Source organism: Antechinus flavipes, chromosome 6 (genome assembly GCF_016432865.1).
Source record: "Antechinus flavipes isolate AdamAnt ecotype Samford, QLD, Australia chromosome 6, AdamAnt_v2, whole genome shotgun sequence".
NCBI lineage: Eukaryota > Metazoa > Chordata > Mammalia > Dasyuromorphia > Dasyuridae > Antechinus > Antechinus flavipes.
In genome coordinates, this window is record NC_067403.1 from 256,679,357 (window position 1) to 256,692,767 (window position 13,411).

The 13,411-nt window shown below is 50.8% G+C and overlaps 1 long non-coding RNA gene across 1 annotated transcript; it reads left to right on the plus strand.

Annotated features, from left to right (window-relative positions):
* Positions 1-3,052: 3,052 nt before the first annotated feature.
* Positions 3,053-12,670, plus strand: LOC127540193 (uncharacterized). The gene is made up of 2 exons (XR_007948109.1): positions 3,053-7,739; positions 8,811-12,670. It is a non-coding gene; the product is annotated as an uncharacterized LOC127540193 (long non-coding RNA).
* The last annotated feature ends 741 nt before the right edge of the window (positions 12,671-13,411 follow it).

A 13,411-nucleotide genomic window follows, 5' to 3' on the forward strand; every position in this document is an offset into this window, starting at 1 on the left:
CATTTATCAATTGAAACTCAGATCTCTTTGTCAAAGAAATCTCCTTCCATCAAAATATGTCCTCATACAATATCGTTGTCGAAGTGTATAATGATCTCCTGGTTCTGCTCATTTCACTTAGCATGTAAGTCTCGCCAGTCCTCTCTGTATTCATCCTGCTGGTCATTTCTTACAGAACAATAATATTCCATAACATTCATATACCATAATTTACCCAGCCATTCTCCAATTGATGGGCATCCATTCATTTGGAAAGCAATTTTCAATCCTACTTTCCAAAAGTGACTAAAATCCATGGATCATTAATCTAGAAGGGATCTTCTGAAATTGTCTAGTCCAACTTTCTCATTTTACAGATGAGAAAATAGAGGCCCAGGGGGTAAAGTAATAGTCTCAAGGTCACAGAGAAGGCATCAAAGGCAGAATTTGAATCCAAACCCTCCATCTATTTCCTTTGATTGAGAAAGAGAAACATTAATGGACTTATATATATTCCAAGGAAGTGAGAGACAGAAAGGTCTCACAGATATTAAGGTAATCATAGCAATCCTTTTTGTGGAAACAAAGAATTAGAAACCAGTTAGAAAGAAAGGATCGGTTAGAGAATTGCCAGACAAATTATGGTCCATGAATATGATGGAATATCACTCTGCTATAAGAAATGATGGATATGAAGGATTCAGATCAATATGAACTTATCTGAACTAATGAAGAGAAAATAATTAGGATTAAGAAAGCAACATCAGTGTCTACAACGAGATAAACAGAAAGAACAAAAGGGTTAAGGTGTCATTTTAATGACCACTATTGATTGGTCCTAGAAGAAGGTTGGAAAAAACGCACCTCCCTCTTTGTCTTTGCAGAGGTGGAGGACTAGGGATACGTGACGTTGCATTTACTGTTAAAAATCGATATTCTGGTTGGTTTGCTGAATTATTTTTTCCCCTTCTTTAAAAAAAAAAAACATTTGTTATAAAGGATGGCTCATTGGGTAGGGCGAGGGAGCGAGAGATTTGGCAACGCAAGAAATCTACCGATAGGTAAGTAAAAGTATGGGAAATGTTTTTAAAAACAAAGAACAGGCTACACTAGACTAACCTTACTTTTTTATTCATATGATTTCTAGCCAATCATGTTTAGCAAAGCATTTGAGAAAGTCTATTGGGCAGAAAATTAAATGAAGTGGGCTGGACAATAATAAAATTGTCAAAACTGGTGGAATAGACACTCTCAAGGTGGCTCGATGTTAACTTGGAAAGAAGTCTACAGAGGGGCGTCTTGGAGATCTTTATGGCTTGGAAAAAAGCATCAACTTATCAAATTTCAGATGTCTTGGCCTAGATTTGGAGGGGGAAATTCAATCATCTTATGAATAAGGTCAATGGATTATTAAATTAAAAAGGATGGGCATTTGGCCGTCTCTTTTAGATCAAAGACAAACACTTCATTAAGGGTTTTTGATGAAGTAGATTTTTTTCTTTTCTTAGGGATCATGCTTTGAGCCCAAATCGCTCTGGCTCTCATCGATTGCCCCGCAATAGGTCCCAGGCCAAGCCCCACTTGGTCATTGTGCAGGCTCTCACTTATTGTTTCTGTTTTCACTAGAGCATCTTCTCTCCCAGATTGATTTTTTTTTGAGTATAAAAGACACCATCCTCTGCCTCATTTCTTTTTTTTAAGGAAACATTTTTATTTTCAAATAAAACCGCTCCAGAATCTTTGCCAGGAAAACCACAAGTGGGATCACAAAGAAAAAGAAAAAAAAATGAAGAAAAACAACAGAAAACAGAAACCAAAAGTCTTGGCAGCCAAAGCCGTGCAAATGTGAAGTTTGTTAGGGATAAATGTAAAGTCTCTGACTCGGGTCCAAAAAATCAGCTGCACAGATAGAAGAGGGGAGCACAAGTTCCATAGTAAAGTGTCCATGAGAAACACCCGGGGATTTTGTGGATTGTAAAGTCACTCTCAGGAGTTAGGACTGTGGCCACTGGCAAAGGCTCAGGGATTGTAGATCGCATCAAAAGGCGGAGGATGTTGGACCGGGAGAATAACTATCCCTGTATTTAGAAGCGTTTCTTAATGTCCACTGTCCCAGAACAATGCTGGGCCCTGGGGACAGAAAAGGTAAAAGGGAGTAGCTGCCATCTTGGTGAGTGATGGGTCTAGTCGGCAGAGACAACAATGACAGGTACAGAAAGAGGCAGAAACAAATACAAAAGGTGGAGTGTGATGGGGGGGAACCCCGGAAGCCTCTGCTTTGGGAGAAGGCTCCATCTCCTCTCATTTTGGGGAGGGGCCTGGGCTCCCCAACTTTTATGCCCCCTGAGACTCCTTCACTGTGGGTTCCTTCCTTGCCTGGTTTGATGAGGTGCCAGAGGGCGAGAGCTGGAGTCGTCCCCCAATGCCTTGACCAAGTTCCCAGTTCCCTCCGGGGCTCAGCTGCTTGGCAGCATAAAGTGGGACTCAGGCAGCCTCCGTGGGCCTCTTGGGGCCCAAAGGGGACACATCCCTAAACCGAGGGGACTGGCATTGGATTGGGCATCACAAAGGTCCCTCCCCCCTCCGCCTTCGGGAATTCTACATGTGTCCTGTTCTCCCCTAGCCCGGACATCCTAAGCTCCGCGTCCGGGGCGCCTCCTTGCCCTGACATTCCACATTCTGGGTTCTAGGCCCTGAGGTTCCAGGCTCCAGGTCCCTCCTTGCCCTGAGGTTCCACATCTCTCCTTGCCCTGACATTCCAGTTCTGGGTTCTAAGCCCTGAGGTTCCAGGCTCCGCGTCCCAGGTCCCTCCCAGCGCTCGCGCCGCCCGCCTCCCCCCTTTCTCTGCGGCGCTGGCGGCCCGGCGCTCCCCCCTCCCCGATCCCGGCGGGCGGGGGAGGGGTCCCAGTGACGTCACGCTCCTCCCCGCTCTCTCCCCCTCCCGCGGGCTCGCGACGCTTCTTGCCTATTTTGGAAGCGGAGCCGCAGCCGCGCCGCCGAGCGCGCGCCGAGCCGCCTTTTAAAGGCAACGGGCCTCGCGGCTCCCCCGCCCTCGCTGGCGCCGGGCCTCGGCCGTGCCAGGCGAGGGGAGAGGAGCTGGGGAGCCGGGCGTCCTCCCGCGGGAGGCCAGCGCCCCGGCCCCGCGCCGCCCCCTCCCCTCCCTCACGGGCGCCCCAGCTTCTCGCTCCCGAGGCTCCTGAGGCACGCGGAGACCCTCAGTGCGCTTGGAGATCCCTCGGGGACGAACCAAAGCGCGCCAGCAGGTGAGGAGAGAACGCCGCCCGGTGCCTCACGCCCTTTGGCGCCCCTGCAAGCCCCATCCCGACCCCCCCCCGACCCCCGCCGCTCTAGCGCAGCCTAGAACCCGTGACCTTTTCTAGAGCCCGTCTCAGGTGACTTTCTGGAGCTTCAGGGGCTCGTATACTCAGAGCTAGAAGGGACTTCGGGGACCCTCAGAGCAGCCCCCCATCTGACCCCCGAGAAGGAAAGGCCGGGGCTGCGGGCTCTGTCACGGCCCGGAATTCTGCCCCAGGATGCCTTGGAGCCAGGGTTCCAGCGACATTTCCCCTCAGGGAGTCTCAGTTTCCCTTCCTAAAAAGACCCACATCACAGGGCTAGGAGGGAAGGTGCCCTTCGGCCCTTAACTGAACCGCTCCACCCTCAGGCCGTTAATGTTGTTCCCAGTTTTCTCCCCACTGATCTCTCCCCGGGGTGAGACGCCACCCATTGGCTAGCACTGCTCTCCAGGGTGCCTCGGAACCCCACCAGCCCCGAAAAGAGCATTATGCAAATTACTGCAGATTCCTCCATTTTACAGGGAGATAAACTGATTCCCAGATAAGGCATGTGACTTGCGTCAGGGAGTAAGAGGGAAGGCCAGGCCCAGAAGCCAGATCTCCCAGTTCCCATTGGAGGGCTCCTTCTGCTGCCCTCGGCCTTTAGAGCAAGATTCTGGGGTCCCGGAGCTTGCTTCTTGAAACTTTTGATCATTGTATTGCAGCATAATTTGTGTCCTTCCAGTTTTGTTTTGTTTTGTTTGGCTGAGGCAGTTGGGGTTAAGTGACTTGCCCAGGGTCACAGAGCCAGGAAGTGTGAAGTGTCTGAGAACAGATTTGAACTCAGGCCCTCCTCACTTCAGGACTGGTGCTCTCACCACTGGGCCACCCAGCTGCCCCGGTCCATTTGTTTTTATAGCTAGCTCTCGTATGATGCTCTAAGACAGGCAACGTGCTTTACCAACATTATCTCCCCAAAGTACCCAGCGCGGTAGGTGCTGGTATCGTCCCCATTTTACAGATGAGGAAACCCAAGGTCACACAGCCAGCAAATGTCTGCGCCTGGATCTGACTTTAGGTCAGAACTCTATTCACTGCCCCAGCCAGTTGCCTAGGATTAAAATGCAAATTTTGTCCCTTAAGAAAAATAAAATAAATCGACTTAAATGTGATGCCTTTAAAACAGTATCCTGAGAAGGAATTAATAGGTTGCCCCAGACTCAGTGTCCAAGCAGTTCAGTTTGCAGAAAAGGTCGAGGCCTCCTGACATAGAGAGAAACAAGTGGAGCTGGAGCTCTCTGGAGGGAAAAGGGAAAAGCAGAACGGCCTCTAAGCCTCTTTAGTGATTGCTACGGCCTCTGCTTTCCTGTAGTCTTCCCTTCCCTAAAAGGCTCTGCTCAGTCTCATCTTCTCTGGACACTTCCCATGATCCTCTCCTTCTTGGATTTTCCCAGAACAACCTGCTGGATCTTCCCCACTTCCTGTCTGTTAGCCCCTAATCCACACGATCCCAGAATCCTAGAGCAGAAAGGAACTGTCGTTGCTTCAAAAATCTGCCTTGTACCTGAAGGGCAAACATCTGTGTGGAGCATCACTTCCCAAAATCTAGCCTTGTTTCAAGCAGGGGTGGGAGCCCTGGCCCAGAGGTCAGAGGGTGTGGGTTCAAATCTCTACACCCCCCCTCCCCCATCTTATAAACAGTTGGAACTCTGGACCTCAGTGTCTTCATTTGTGAAAATCAGGAGGTTCATCTAAATGGCCTGGCAGGGCCCCTGGTGCTCTAGATCTGTGTGTCCCTCACTTCCCCCTCCCCCCAGTTTCCTGAGCCCAGATACTGTCATTCTGGGGCTTTTGTCCCCCTGTGGGGCAGGGTCTGCACACGGTGGGTACTAACATTGAACTCAAGCCACGGCAGCCCAAGTTTGTCTTGTATATTCTGTCCAGAGAGGTGATGGGCCTTTGCTGAATTAGGACCTGGGGAAGAAGAGGGCAGTGGGTGTGGTTTTGCCTTCAGGAGCAGGGGATGGTGGACTCATTCATCTGGGAGGTGAGAAAGGCCAGGACGCGGAGCCACGGAGCCACGGAGCCACGGACCACGTTCCACGGACTGGCCGGAAAGTGCCGTCTCTGGAGTCGTTCTAGCCAGCCTTTAGCTCGGGGCTTTGCTCCGCGCCCTTTCCATCCATCCTCCCCTAGGCAGCAGTGCTCAGGCCCTGGGTCAAAGAAGGGCAGTGTCCCACAGCGCCCTCGAAGCTGCCATCACCGTCACGGCCCTCTGGAGCCCCCTCGTTACCCCAGGACGTCCGAGGAGACTAGGCCTGGGCCACACTCTCAAGCTGGACCCCAGGGATCACGAATCACGGCGGAGTGTCTGTAGCGGTCCAAAGGTTTCCCAAGCGTTTGCTTCCCAGCGGCCCTGGAAAGTAGGGAATCCATTGGGTGGTCACTGAAGCACTGAGAGGGGAAAGGAAGGAAAGAAGAAAGCAGCTTTCCATCCCTCCCCTTCCTGCCCTGGCTCTTGTTTGCTTCAAACAAACAGGAAGTCAGGTAGATGGCAGCGAGCTGCTGCTTCCCTACGCTGTAGAGAAGAAGAAATATGTTCAGGGGACGCCCAAAGCTCAGAAGGAGCCTCGGCGGCTACAGGCCCAACCTTATTATCTCCGCTGTCCTCCCACGGTCTGTCCCTTGTCGGAGCCCACCCTTGCCCGGGCAGCTCCCTCAGCTTCGGACAGGTCTTGGGGTTGAAGAGAAAAAAGCCCCTGAGTCCGGGCCATCCCGGGATGGCGCCATTTTGGATTCAGCCCCAGGCCGGCACCTGCACAGGGGGGTGTTGGACTCTCATCACAAACAAAGGGGATCTGGGCCTGGCTGTGGTGGGGGAAGAGAGAGAAAGGAGCCAGTCAAAGGAAGGGCTGTGACTTAAACATATCCATTCGGGCAATTTTCCGTGAGCCAGTTGCTCGGTGGTTACCAACTCTGAGAAATATGAAGTTGAATCACCGCAGTTCGTAATTTTTTACCCAGAAATCTTGCTTGCTGGGCATCTAGCCCAGGTCTAGGACCGAGAAGCCCCATTTATGCACAGATATTCACCTCGCCATTTTTTTTGTTAATCAACAAGCATTTATGAAGCATATTTCTGGACAATAATAACTAGAATTGCTATGGCGCGTTAGTGTTTACAAATCGCTTTAGTTACAAGATTAGCTCGTTTCATCCTCCATGTTGGGGGTGGGCGCCATTGTTACTCCGATTTTTACAAACGAGGAAACCGAGGGAGATAGGAGTGGAGTGCCTTGCTCAGGATCACACGGCTCCTAAGTTTCTGAGGTCAGATTTGAATTCAGGTCCCCCTGACTTGGGGGCAGTTAGATGGATGGCACATTGGATACAGTGCCAATGTGTCCAAACACACAACCTCAGAGTCCACTGCAGTCTCAGACCTTTCTAACTGTGTGACCCTGGACAAGTCATTTAATCCTTGTGCCTCAGTTTCCTCATCTGTCAAATGAGCTGGAGAAGGGAATGGTCAATCACCCCAGTATCTTTACAAAGAAAACCCCAACGGGGTCATGAAAAGTTGGCCATCGCTGAAATGAACAAGAACAATATGGGTCTCCAGGACAGATTTTTTACTGTCAGATTTAGGATCATAGATTTAGGTCTAGAAAGGACATAGAATAGGACATCTAGTCCAGGCCCTTCGTTTTACAGTTAAGGAAACTAAGATCTTTACAGATTTCTCTTCTAAGCATCTGCTAGATCCTCCCTGCCCCAATTTACATAGACATACACATATATGTATATATATATATATATATATATACACACATATATGTAAATTATATGTATCCATGTTTCCCTTGATAGAATGTAAGCTCTTTGTGGGCGTTCAAGAACAGTTATTTTGTCCAGTAGTTTGTGACACATAGTAGGTGCTTTGTAAATGTTTCTAAATTAAGCAACTTTCCCAAGACCACATAGGTAGTAAGTGACCGAGCTGGGATTTCCAACCCAGCTCGCCTTCCCAGTGCCCCTCCCTGGAGCAGCTGGTTTTGTTCTTTGGTATGCTAGGGCTCCGTGGGGTTGGGCTCCTCAGGAAATGATGCTGTAAAAAGTCAACAGAACCAACAGGAGGTTTATATTAAACATGCTCCTCGTACCCACATGGTCTAGGTCTAGTCTTGAACATCTCCGATCCCCCCAAGGCCTTGCTGGGAAACGTTCCAGGGAAGGGGACCGTTCTCGAGAATTTCAGCAAAAGTCACCGTCCCAGAAAACCCTGGGGTTGAGGCGACGGGCGGCTGGCCTTTGAAATGGGCTGAAATAGTTATAGGACCACAACGATCGGGACAAGAGCGCCTTCACACCCAGCCCACAGAGGGAAAGCGATCTCGTTTTAATTCAGATCTCCAGGATCCAGACATGGTGCCGGTCCTCGGAGATCAGAGAGTCCCAGAGGACCCTCAAGGAGGGCGTGCCCAGGTAAAGTGGGAATAGGATCATTCCAAGAGACAAAGCTCAGTCAGGTCTTTGTTCCTGTCTCGCACAAGACCCATGTTTGAATCCCGACTCTGCACTTTCTACCCGTGTGATCTTGGGCAAGTCCCTCTGTTGCTCTCAGTTTCCCCCTGTGTAAAATGAGCAGGGTTGGGCCAGAAGGCCTCTGAAGCCTCTTCTGGTTCTCCATTTCTGATGCTTTCCTCCTGAGCACACACAGAAATAGCTAGAATTCCTAACTTGGCAGATCAGAGAGAGGTTCGAACATGGGAGCCACGTGAACTCTGGGGGAAGACTTGTTTCAGCTGACAGGGGTTCGGGACGTTTCTTGGAGGAGGTGGACTGGAAAGATCGGGTAGGACTTTGACAGGTGAAGAGGGGGAGGAAAGACATGGGAAGAGCGTGAGCAAGGGCGCGGAGGCGGGATTACACGATCCTATTTAAAGACTGGAGACATCCCGGCTTTCCTAGGAAACTCAGCCCAGTGTTTACTGCCTTTGCAGTCTGGAGGGGGTTCCTTCCACAAACCCAATCCCTCCTCCACAAATCTCAGTCTGTGTCCTCTCCTGCCATCTAAGGTAGGGATGGAAGACTGGCCGTCATCACCGGTGGAGCTGCTTCTACAGCGAGCCCTTAAAAGTAGTTTAAAAGTGGTAAAGCTAGTACCGTCAGCCCCCGGCCAGCTAGGAAACTGAGGCCCAGAGGTGGAGGAGCGGCTTGCTGGTCAGTGTTGCCAGCAGGATTCTCCTCTCCTCTCCTCGGTCCAGTTTCAGAACCATCATCCTGCCCTCTCTCTGGTCTCCAGGCTTCTGGACAAGCTTTTCCCTCTGTGTGGGATTCACTTCCCCCCCACGTCCCCCCGGCGTTGCCTGATCGCCTTCCCCCTCCCAGGGTTATTTGGTTCATGTTGTGTGTGTATTTACCTCAGTAGAATGTAAGCTCCTTGAGGGCAGGAATCGCTGCTGGTCTCAGCTTTATGTCCCCAATGCCCAGATGGTTGAATAAATGAATGAATGAGCAGATGGCCCACTTTTAATGCTTTTCATTTCCCCCCAGAATGACTGCTGCTTGAGCCCTGTGGCTGTCTCCTTGGCTCGTGTGGCCTGCTATGGGTTCTCCTGATCTTGTTTCCTGCCATCCTCGAGTCCCGGTAACTGTTTCTCAGTCTAGGTTTGGGGTCAGAGGTCTCCCTCTGGGAAAGGGCATGCTATAGAGAGCCCATTTCTCCGACATCACGGGAAGCCCGGCCTCCAAGGCCGCCCACCCACCCCAGGCTCAGAATCAACTCCAGGCCATCCTCAAAGCCCAAGAAGGGAATCAATAAAATAAGGAATCCAGACCTAGTCTCTGATGGACCAAGAGGGACAAAATCTCAGCGCCCATCTGTTCGCGATTGCCCCCCAAACCCTCCTCTAAGTTAATGTGGCTACCTGACTGTTGCTTGGAACCCTCCAATGGTCAGGCTTTCTCTCTCCTTCCTTCCTCGCCTTCTGAGCCAGTTCATTGTATTTTAGAACAGTTTGGATTAGTAGGAAGGTTTTCCAGAATCCAATCTCAGTCTGGTTGCCTGCAAGCTCCCCATTTCTCCTTATTCTGCTCTCTGGGGCCTAGCAGAACAAGTCTGATCTCTTTTGTATGATGCTCGTGGCCACAACCCCACCAGCCAGATCCCCTCCTTCCCCCGCTGTATAAACATGTCCGATCCTCGTGATGACTGGAGACCAGCCACGTCACGTTCCTCTTTACCTGCAGCTTTTCATTGTCTTTTCTAAAACGTGAGTCTCACTGGACCCAGGACCGCATGGCCTGACAACAGGGCCATCTCCTCTATGATGCACTTCTAAAATCTGATTTTTTTGGACATCCTTTGTTTTTCCGTTGCCTTCATCTCCGAATATACACCTTCCTGTCTCCTTTATGCAATAATAGCCATGCCTTGTAATAAAGATTTCAAAAGAAAAAGGAAACAAAAACAACTCAGCCGAAATAATTCCCATATTGACTGCCTTACAGTAGATGCAATATTCCAACCCACCCCTTTCCGCCCCTTCCTGTGCCTCCCACTGCAGCCTCAGTTCTTGGGGAAAGAAGGGACTTGCAGCTCAAACCTAATTCCTTATGATTTACTTGGCTCCTCACTTCTCCAGGAAGCCTCCTCTGAAGATCTCATCGACTGCCTTTCTTTGCTCTCCTTTAGTTCCATGCACTCTGACCCTTAGAAACACACCTATTCTCAGTCTTGCCTCTTCCAACCTCCAGGCTTCCTACGGGCATAGCTATTGCTGACACTTCTGCCTCACTAGGCCCAGGAGGATTATTTGGACTCATTCTTGCCCCCCTATTTGGGTGGGAAGGCTGTCCAGTCAGACTTCTCTGTGTGACTTGTATCTGGTGGGGGTGATGGGAAAAACATGGCGTCTGAAGTCCGAGAACCTGATTTACCCGTCCATTTCTCACCTGAAAACTGTGGGGTGAGACTTCATTGCAGCTTTCAGCCCATTTCTCAGACCTAGAAAGTCCTTTCTCTGCCCCAATCCACTGACTGCCTCTTCCTCCTTTGGAATTTAGCCCCTAGCTCGCCTCCAAGCCTTGCCCGGTCAACGGCCAGCCAAGTCTTCATCTGTAGGTGTTTGAAGTCAGTGGAGGAAGTGCTTGTGTGTTTGTTAACCCATTTTGTGAGCCCGTCTTCTCCCCCCAGTTAAACTATAAGCTCACTGAGGGCAGAAAGCCTCCCATTCTGCATTTCCGCTTTTCCAGAACAGCCATCTGGCTCTGTCCACAGCAGGCGTTATCTGTCTGACCCTGTCCTCTTGAGGAAATTTGTTTTCTCATCTAAAAATCAACCCCAAATCCCCAAGTCATGGACCAGAAGATAACAAGTCCAAATCTCCCTCCCTCCAGAGGGGTGGACCAGGGTATGGTGGCTGTTCATTGGCCGAGCCTGTGCATGTTGCCATGGAAACAGGAGGCGGAGAAACCCTCCTGCAGAGAGATGCTGCTGAGCATCTCCCTGCGCCTCGGAAGGCCCTGGCCTGTATACGGTTTGTGAGGGGAGCACTGCATGAGAAGTAGAGGAGAGAAAGTTGCCACCTCTGTTTATCTGTCCTTCCCATGCTGCAGCTTTCAGAGAGGTCTTGAGATGCTGGGGGAAGAAATGTCTCTTCCTCACCCCGCCCTCAACCAGAGCAAGGAAGCTGAGAGAAGGTATGGCCTGGCAACAGCCAAAGCATCGGCTGACAGACAGTGCCCTTCTATTTGTGAGGAAGAGGAAACGATGGGAGAAATCCCCATGTGATGAATTATACACAACTTTCCCACGGGAAAAGTCCTTAGAACCTAAAACATAAAATGCCAGAATGGAAGGGACGTTACAAGACATAATGTAAAGTGGGAGAGCTGGGAAGGACCTCAAAACACAGACCCTAAGAACGTTTTGTGTAGACTTTCAGACTTAGGAGGTGCCTTAGAACATAGAGCATAAGATGCTATGGTGGGAACACCCAATACAGAATGCTACAGAGCCGGGAGAACGGACCCTGACAGAGCTGGAAGGGTCTTTATACCATAGAAGAGCAGAGCTTGAAGGAGCCTTGAAGGACAAAGTATGAGGCACTCTAGAATAAATACCATAGAGCTGAAGGGATCTTAGAAATGATGTAGCCCGACACCCTTCATTTACAGAGCAGGAAACTGAAGACCCCGAGAGCCATAGCGCCTTCTTAAGGTACCCTGGTGAGTTTGTGGCTGGTAGGACCAAAATCCAGGTCTCCAGGACATTGCTCTTTCCATTAGTCTACAATTTTGCTAAAAGGCAACTGACCCACATCAGTCACCCTGGTGGCCACCTCTAGGCAGAGATGGCTAATCCCTTGGGTCATTGTATTTCCCTGGCTGTCTTCATCTCTGTACTTGGGACAAGTTGTCTTGAAAGCTACCCGGCCTCAGAAGCGCGCTCTCCCCAGCATATCCTGGAGCGATGGAGCTGTCCAGTTGGCTATTCGTGGCCAGAGCTACAATAGGATTCTCTGGGTTCCAGTCCAGGGTGATCCCATTTCTGTAGTGAGCCAAGACCAGGAGCAAAGCAGGGATTTCGAGCCATCAAAGCATTTGGCAGGAAAAGCTGAGCTCACACTTGAAAGTGATGTGGATTCAGTGGCTCCCAGCCAGCTTTGGTCTAGAGCTTTCTGGGTATTGGGGTTAGCTTTGGCCCTCTCGAGAGCCGTCACCTACATTCAGAGCTGCCCTGGGTCTTGAGGTGAACCACACGGCCAGTAGTGGACCGACCTTCTAGCTCTGGCCCGGCCTCATTTGCAGGGAGTTCAAGGTATGGCGGCTCTTTCTGGAGCCTTCCAGTCTGCCATCTGCCCCATCTCAAATCTCAGTCTGAGCTGGGCCTCTTGGACTTATGTTCAGTTTGTTGTGGATGCCAAAGGATGCCAGGAGGTTAACCCCCCCCAGGAGGGGCACAGCTAGCCAGGCTCTAATACCTCCCCAGGGATGTTTTGATTCTTCAAGACTCCAGGAAGCTTTAAGGCTTCCATAGAGAGATCATCGCTCTCTAGAGAAGAAGACTACCGCCCTACCTCCATTTCTCCCCAGAGAGGGTCTGCCTGGCCGATGCCCCTGAAAGTGATTGGCCCCCGTTCTTCCCTCCTTCCTGATAAGGTGGTCAGGGAGAGATGGGGAGGTCTTCCCCCAGGAACCCTCTAAAACCATTCAAGGCAGGAGCCAGGCACTGCATGGCCTGTTCTGGCTATAAAAAGCCCTTTTTGGGGAAAAAAATCATAAAGGAAGAAACCAGCCAATCCCTCCGCGATGCCATCACCTCTTCTTGGTGAATTTTCGGGGAAGGAGTGGGCGGGTTGCCATGGCAACAGATGCGAGCTCGGCTCCGTAAAGAAGGAACCTTGATATTTTTTTTCTTTCTCTCTCTTGGTTTTGTGTATGTGTGTGTGTATGTGTGTGCACACTCCACGGATTTTTTTTAGATCTAAAGAAACCCCTCCTCTCCCTGCAGCACCCCAAATATGGAGTGGTGGAAAACCACTCACTCCTGAAGGCCAGAGAACATTCGGGAGGGCTCCAGAAGGGAGGGAAGCCCCCTTCCTAGCGTGGGGGGGCCCTCCCCCCAAAGGGGTGCATGCACTGGGGAATGGGCACTTCCCAGAGGGCAGACGGCTAATTGTAGAAATGGGATGGGGGGAGAGTGGAGCTGGGGAAGGGGCTGAAGGAAAGGCCTGGTGTGCAGGGGTGGGGTGATCAAGGAACACGGAAGACTGAGCCGGGGGGAGGGGGGCGAGAGAAACCGGGCTTGGTACTGCAAGGGCACGTTACATAAACAGAGTCAGACCGACAGAGCCAGCCAGACAGACAGACAGGCAGATCCACATATGCAGAAGCACACACAGCTCCCCACACAGCTAGCTGCAGGTCTGCGGAGACAGACCAGACCCTGGAGAAGAAACACAGAGACACAGGCAGGCCCACGGAAAACTACAGAGTTCCACGCACACAGACGCGGCCCCCCACAAAGAGAGCAGGCAGACCCACACGCAGACATGGACACACATGGAGTCCCCAAAGTGGATGCACAGAGACACATGTAAACAAACGCAGGCGCCCAAAATGGCTCCGTGCACGGCCGAGCACACATTCAC